Below are 6,253 nucleotides of genomic sequence, written 5' to 3'. Positions count from 1 at the left end.
AAAATCTCAACCTGTAATACTGTTTAACCAATTATGCATCACTAACTTTAAAAAGAATGCCGTCATTTAACATTGTCATTTTAAACATGACAGTAGTTGCCTTACCTTCCCAAATAAGAAAACAAGACCTACATTATTTCAGGAAATTCTTCCAAGAGAGGAAACCTTAAAAAAAAAAAAAAAAAAAAGACAGTGCAAAAAATGCATGACTGCTGTTAAGAGTTTAATTTTAAGACAAAAGCACTACATTATAATTTAAACATAATCTTTCAGAAAAGAAAGTTTAGTGCAAATCAAAACCCCATTAAAGCCCACTATAAACTTCACATGAAGATTCTAGAAGTATGCTTCTAGAACTGGAAACACTTGGTTCCAACAAAATCTGCTTAGGGAGAATATGTCTTGAAAATGTCAAATGGTACAGAGAACATTATGTTGGTTTAGAATCAAGTCAACCAGGTTCTAAAAAAAGACATGCTGATAGGTCTTAATACATATAATTAGTTGTAGCATGCTTTATCAATTATTGTAGAAGCAATTTACAACAAATTTCTGAGTATTTTGAAATTTTCTTTATTGCCTTAGCCAATCTCTTTAACTACACTGCAATAATTATATAGCCATCTTCCAATTTCTTTTAAAAGGGTTCCACTTCATCAGTCTGAGATTGGCAAATGTTCTCTAAAAATGTGATAAAGCCCTGTGTAACCCAAGGCCATCCATACAACAAAGGGGCAATTATATAATTCCTTTTCTCAAGTATTTATTCAAAGCATAGCTTTCCATGACATGTTAAATGTCACATTTAGGTACTGGCATAATACAACTGTTAAGTGTCTTCCAATATTTTCAAGAAAAATTTCAAAAAGGCAGGAAAGTAACCTTGCTTTCAAATTCTAAAATACAAACAGAATATAGCCTACACAAATAAAATGTGTATCAACTAACCTTGAAATAAACTCTCTCTCCCAACACCGAGCAACTTAGGTAAGTTTCTCAAAATAGAATCCGATAACCCTAATATCAATGTTTAATAAATGAGGACCTATCTGTACTTTCTCTGAAGACTTTAAAGAATTCCTCCCATGACAACTAAAATAACTGATTTGGACTGCTGAAACAAGGAACACCTTGCTCTTACTTAGGATTTCATTCCTACAAAGTATCTCACCCTTTTTAAGTAGTAAAATAATTTTGTCAAGTCCTTTTTCCATGCCCTTTAAGCACCTTTCTGTCCCCCCAAATTATCCACCTCTACAGAGCTTACTGGAGAAAATAAACATTTAGCAGAGCATTCTGCTCTGTCTTCCTAAATTACATATTCCCTTGGATCCTGCAGTCTTACCCAAAGCTACTATACTATAGTCACTTATAAAGGGAAGCTGTTGGAATTATCTCCTGCATGAGAATCTAAAAGATGCTTATGGACAACAGGGCAATATATAACTAGCCCAACTCAAGACAACAGAAAAAGTCAGTTTCAAACAGAGTTGCTGATTACCAATTAATAATAATGGAATGAATGAAGTCAGTGACAAACCAAAGGGGGCAATATGCAGGCGACAGGGGAATGTACTGCCTCTAAAGAGTTTAATCCCAACCACCTACCCTCACCACCTCCTTTCCCCAGCATGGCACACTACTGCTCCCTGTCCTCTCTTACACTCATTAGAATGCTAAGTCTCTATGGTTTTTTTCATGCTAGACTTAGGGTCCGTGATTAAAATGCTTGAGTGGTATAAGTTTTATGAAACATGCACCTTTATTTGTCTTTACACGAGATAAAAGTAAAAACAGAAAGACAAAAAATCCTTATGAAACACAGCAAGCTTAACTCTAACCACCTTAAAACAACAGTCCTTACAACTTCAGTGTAGGGAAGATCACTTGGTGTGTGTGAAATACAGAATCCCAGGGAACACCTCCAAATACTGATTCTGATATAAATAGCCTGCAGGTCTCTTTGAAATACCAAAGAGATTATAATCAACACTCCCCCAACTTTCCAGATTATAGGCAATTGACAGCAATATACAGCCCAACCCACCAATTTACACAACTGGATCTTGCTAGAACCATGTTACACATGCAAAATTTCAGACTAGACTCCTAATTATAGCCAGTAGTGAAGAAAGGAAAAAGTATGCATTCTTCTCAACTTTTCAAAAGTAGGTAGTAACAGTCTTCATGAAGTCTGGGGTCATCCTTAAGTATTAGTACACTGATAAATTGCACTATTAAGTGAACTGCATCCAAAGAAATTTACTTTATTGAGATGTGCATCCATTATGCATGGATCTAGATTTTTACATTTCAGGTTAAGCTGACTCCAAACCAAATAAACTCATTATACATTTCAGGACCAACACAAATACTGTGATGGACAGTGGGATCAGTCCTTGTTTTAAAATTCCCAATACCTCAAGGCCATAAAGTACTTTTGAAGCACAAGACAACTTCAAAGAACTTTCCCAAGCAGTAAAACAAAGCACATAAATGTATAGAATACAAAGACCTAATAATCAGATCCTAATGTTATTGAGACTACCTTTCAAAACTATCTCAGCATGAATGGCACCTGGACAGGTGTCCACACACTATATTCTAACTTGTATACAACAAAGAATAGTGAAGTAATTGCCACCCCAATGTGGAAAGAGTAATGTGGTAATAAGACCTGCAACCTTACAATACATATTTGAAGGTTAAAAAAGGAGTAAGAGGAAACCCAGAACCCCAGGAAGAGAGATTAACTAACTCACCTGGTAGCAAACATCTAGTAAACCAAAAGGTTAACAAAATTTGACTTAGGCCAACAGACCTAGAAACGGGGGTTGGTAGCTCTAACAGGGTCTACAAAACTGATGAGAACTGAAATCAAAGCTTCCTAACACTGTCCAACAGGTAAATGAGATTTGTTCTATAATAAACTAGCAAACTACTTGTAAACTTCTACTTTGCTGGCCAAATTTTAGAAGGGTACTGAACTACTAACATTTTGTCTCCCCAAATCTGTCATTATCACACACAAAAAGGGTGCTAAAAGTAAACAATACCACTTCTGGTCTTCTGAAATCCTACTAAAACCCATTACTTAAAAAGGGGGGGGCAACATAAAAAATATATAAGGTCAAAGAAAATGGGAGGGAATTCCCTGGCGGTCCAGTGGTTTTAGACTCTGCGCTTTCATTGCCACGGGCGCAGGTTCAATCCCTGGACTGGGAACTAAGATCCCACAAGCCATGCAGCCAAAAAAAAAAAAGAAAACGGGAGAGGAAACTACAAAATTTTGGAAGCTGCAAACCTCTGAATAAATAGCAATTGACTAAGGAGACAAGAAAACTTAATATTCTGTCAGCAGTGAGGATATTTCAGATTGTACCACAGAACCCCCAAAGGCTTATTAGCAAACGGCAGCCCAGGTATCTCTGTAAACAGAGGTAAAAGGGACTAAAGAGGATTGGTTGAAAGTCTGTTTGACAAGCAGTTAAACCTCCAGATGCCCTCTGTACTGCTGGACAGCTGAACTCTTCCATCCTGGCAGAAACTTGTCTGAAGCAGGTAAGAGGGTGGTCTTCGGACTCAATAGGCATACAATGATGAAAATAAAGGAGTTCAAGTAGTTTACTTGTTCAGATCCCTCAGGTTTCTCCCCTCACTGGGATCTCAGAACACTGGCAGCCAGGTATTTTACCCTCCAGGCAGCAGAGTAGAAAAAGACTTCTCTGATGAACCTGATCAGCTCAAGGAAGGAAAAAAAGAATGTATCAAGAGGTTCCTCAATAAAATGACACAGCCCGATCACCCAGTAGTGAACCCCATGGTTGACAAATACCCATCCCTCAGCCCCACAAATTCACAACATCCAAGCTGCTTTAAAAATGCTGCACTCCTATATATGAGACAAGGATCACCAAACATTTGAGGAAGATTATAGGCAGAGGCCAAAGCAACAGGAAAGAAAAGCATCTTGGGGAAACAAACTCTGAAAGTTATGTTAACTTTAGACTTGAATAAAAGATAATACACACCCATGTTAAGAACAGGTTACTACTTATAACACAGGTTGGAGAAAGAGGTCTTAGATATTAGATGACTGAAATTAAAAACCTTAAAAAAAGTTGAAAGATTAAGTTGTAAAAATCGCTCAAAGGATAACAGCCTGCAATGGAAAACAGGAAAACCAGATGCGCAGGGCTCACACCCAAAAAACAATTCTGGAGGAAAGACTGGGGTGGTGAAGGACACGAGGAAAGATCAGCTCCAGTAACATTTCCCAGGATTGAAGAGCATGTTTACACAATGACAGGACCCACTGAAAGCTCAGCACAATGGATGAAACAAACCCAAGATAGTCATGAAATTGGAGAACACTGATAGTGGTAAAACCCTAAGCATTTCACATGAATGATGAAAAATCAAACAGCATCAAATCTCTTCACTAAACCTTGAATTCTCTATTGAGCCAAACTAGTTATTCAGTTACGAGGATGGAACAGACCTTTATAGATGGGAAGGCCTCAGAAGCAGGAAGATGGGCTATACAAAAGCAAGCCCTGGGATTCAAGAAATAAAGGACCTAAGTAGACAGGCACAAGGCAACGCCCCAGAATGACGGCAAGGCCCCAACTCAAGTTATTCAACAATTCTGAAGGGCAAGGAGTTCAGACTGAAATATAAAATACCTAAGAAAAACATGAAGCTGATAAATGGATTTGTATAAAGGGAGAGTTTTTCAATTCTGTGCAAGTCTGAAAGTAAATTACAGCCCAGTACACAGAAAAATATTCATCTAGATCAAGAAATAACACCTGAAATGGATCTAGGAATAGCACTTCAAATGTGACATCAAATATATGGAAACAAATAGTATAAAAATCAAGGTTAAGAACTGTTTTTCCCTAACTCTGTGTGCAAGCGTAACTTTTATAGAAAGTCGTAAGTAGGAATAAACCACCCCCTAAAATTAAAACATTAAACTGCTGGGGGCAAAGAATTAAACCTGAGTACATCTTTAGTTGCACCTTTCTAATTAAATCTAAAAATCACAGGGCACATTTTGACATAACAAAGAATCAAAAATTAATTTGATAGCTTTACATTTATCCAATGGAACAAACCTCATTTTTTAAAACCAATCAGTTTTAACTTTAAAAAAAAGGTTTTGATGTGGAACATTTACAAACAAACCTCACCTTCTTAAATCTAGCTTTTAATTCAATCAGTTTTAACCCCCCTTTTTAAAAAGGTTTTGAAGTGGAACATTTACATAAAATAAACATAGTACTGCTTAACAATCCCAAAACAAATTCACTAAGTTTGATCAGGGGTCTGCAAACTTTTTCTATAAAGGGCCAGATAGTAAATATTTCAGGCTTTATAAAAGTTCTGTCATAACTACTCAACTCTGTTGTGGTGCAAAACAGCCATACAAGAAACATAAACAAATTAGCATAGCTGTGTTGCAATACTGTTAACAAAAACAGACTGCAGGCCCCCAACTTAGATGTCTATCATGTAAGTTTAACTTACTTCAGTTAAAACTAACTTGCTGTTCACTAAAATGCTTGCCTAGTTGGAGGTCAATTCTTAACATCAGACAATTCAACTCCACAAAAGGGAAAAGAAAAAAAAAAGGTTGTATAAAAATCACTTCACTCTACTACAGAATTATCAGACCATTTCTCACCTATAATGTACTTTTTTCTACCTAACTGTTCTCAGCAGCCTGGCTTGACTTAGCTGACTAGTCAGGGTCTTAAATTACCACTCAGGGTAAAACACTCATTAACATTCACTTGAGTAATAACTTCAAAGGATTTTCCAAGTTGATGGGTATCAGTTCCCTGACTGCTATTAACAGATACCAAAAGCCTTTCAACTGCAAGTTTATCAATTTCTACACTTTACAAACAAAACAAATGACAGAAAAGAAACCTTCCAACTTAATCCTAAAGCCATCAACTAAACTCCCAGCTACACATTCTTAGAATGACTCAGAACTCTTAGGTGCCTTCAAATCCCAGTCCAGGATATTTTAAAGCCCTAAATCCAAAAAACTAAGACTTTAATGGAAATAAAAATCCTCCAAACAAATGAACACACACACATAAACACAGTATACATTTCTTTAATCCTCCCTCGACACTCAGACAGCTATTGAGTATAAATCCACCGCAGCCCTAAAAATCTCTGAACTAGCTGCATTTCTATTACGATTAACAGATTTTTCTTAATCCTTATTTTTCAATGG

At 36.6% G+C, this 6,253-nt stretch overlaps 1 protein-coding gene across 4 annotated transcripts in view; it reads right to left on the bottom strand.

Annotated features, from left to right (window-relative positions):
- Positions 1 to 210: 210 nt before the first annotated feature.
- HNRNPD (heterogeneous nuclear ribonucleoprotein D) overlaps positions 211 to 6,253 on the bottom strand; it is a 23,395-nt gene continuing 17,352 nt past the window's right edge. For all 4 annotated transcript variants that reach the window (XM_082653215.1, XM_082653216.1, XM_082653218.1 and 1 more), the window contains one exon: positions 211 to 6,253. This exon is cut by the window's right edge and continues 694 nt beyond it. The gene's annotated coding sequence lies outside the window, so the exon portion shown is untranslated.

Source organism: Grampus griseus (genome assembly GCF_964374135.1).
Source record: "Grampus griseus genome assembly, chromosome: 4".
In the NCBI taxonomy this organism is placed as follows: Eukaryota; Metazoa; Chordata; class Mammalia; order Artiodactyla; family Delphinidae; genus Grampus; species Grampus griseus.
This window is presented reverse-complemented; position numbering and strand designations above follow the sequence as displayed.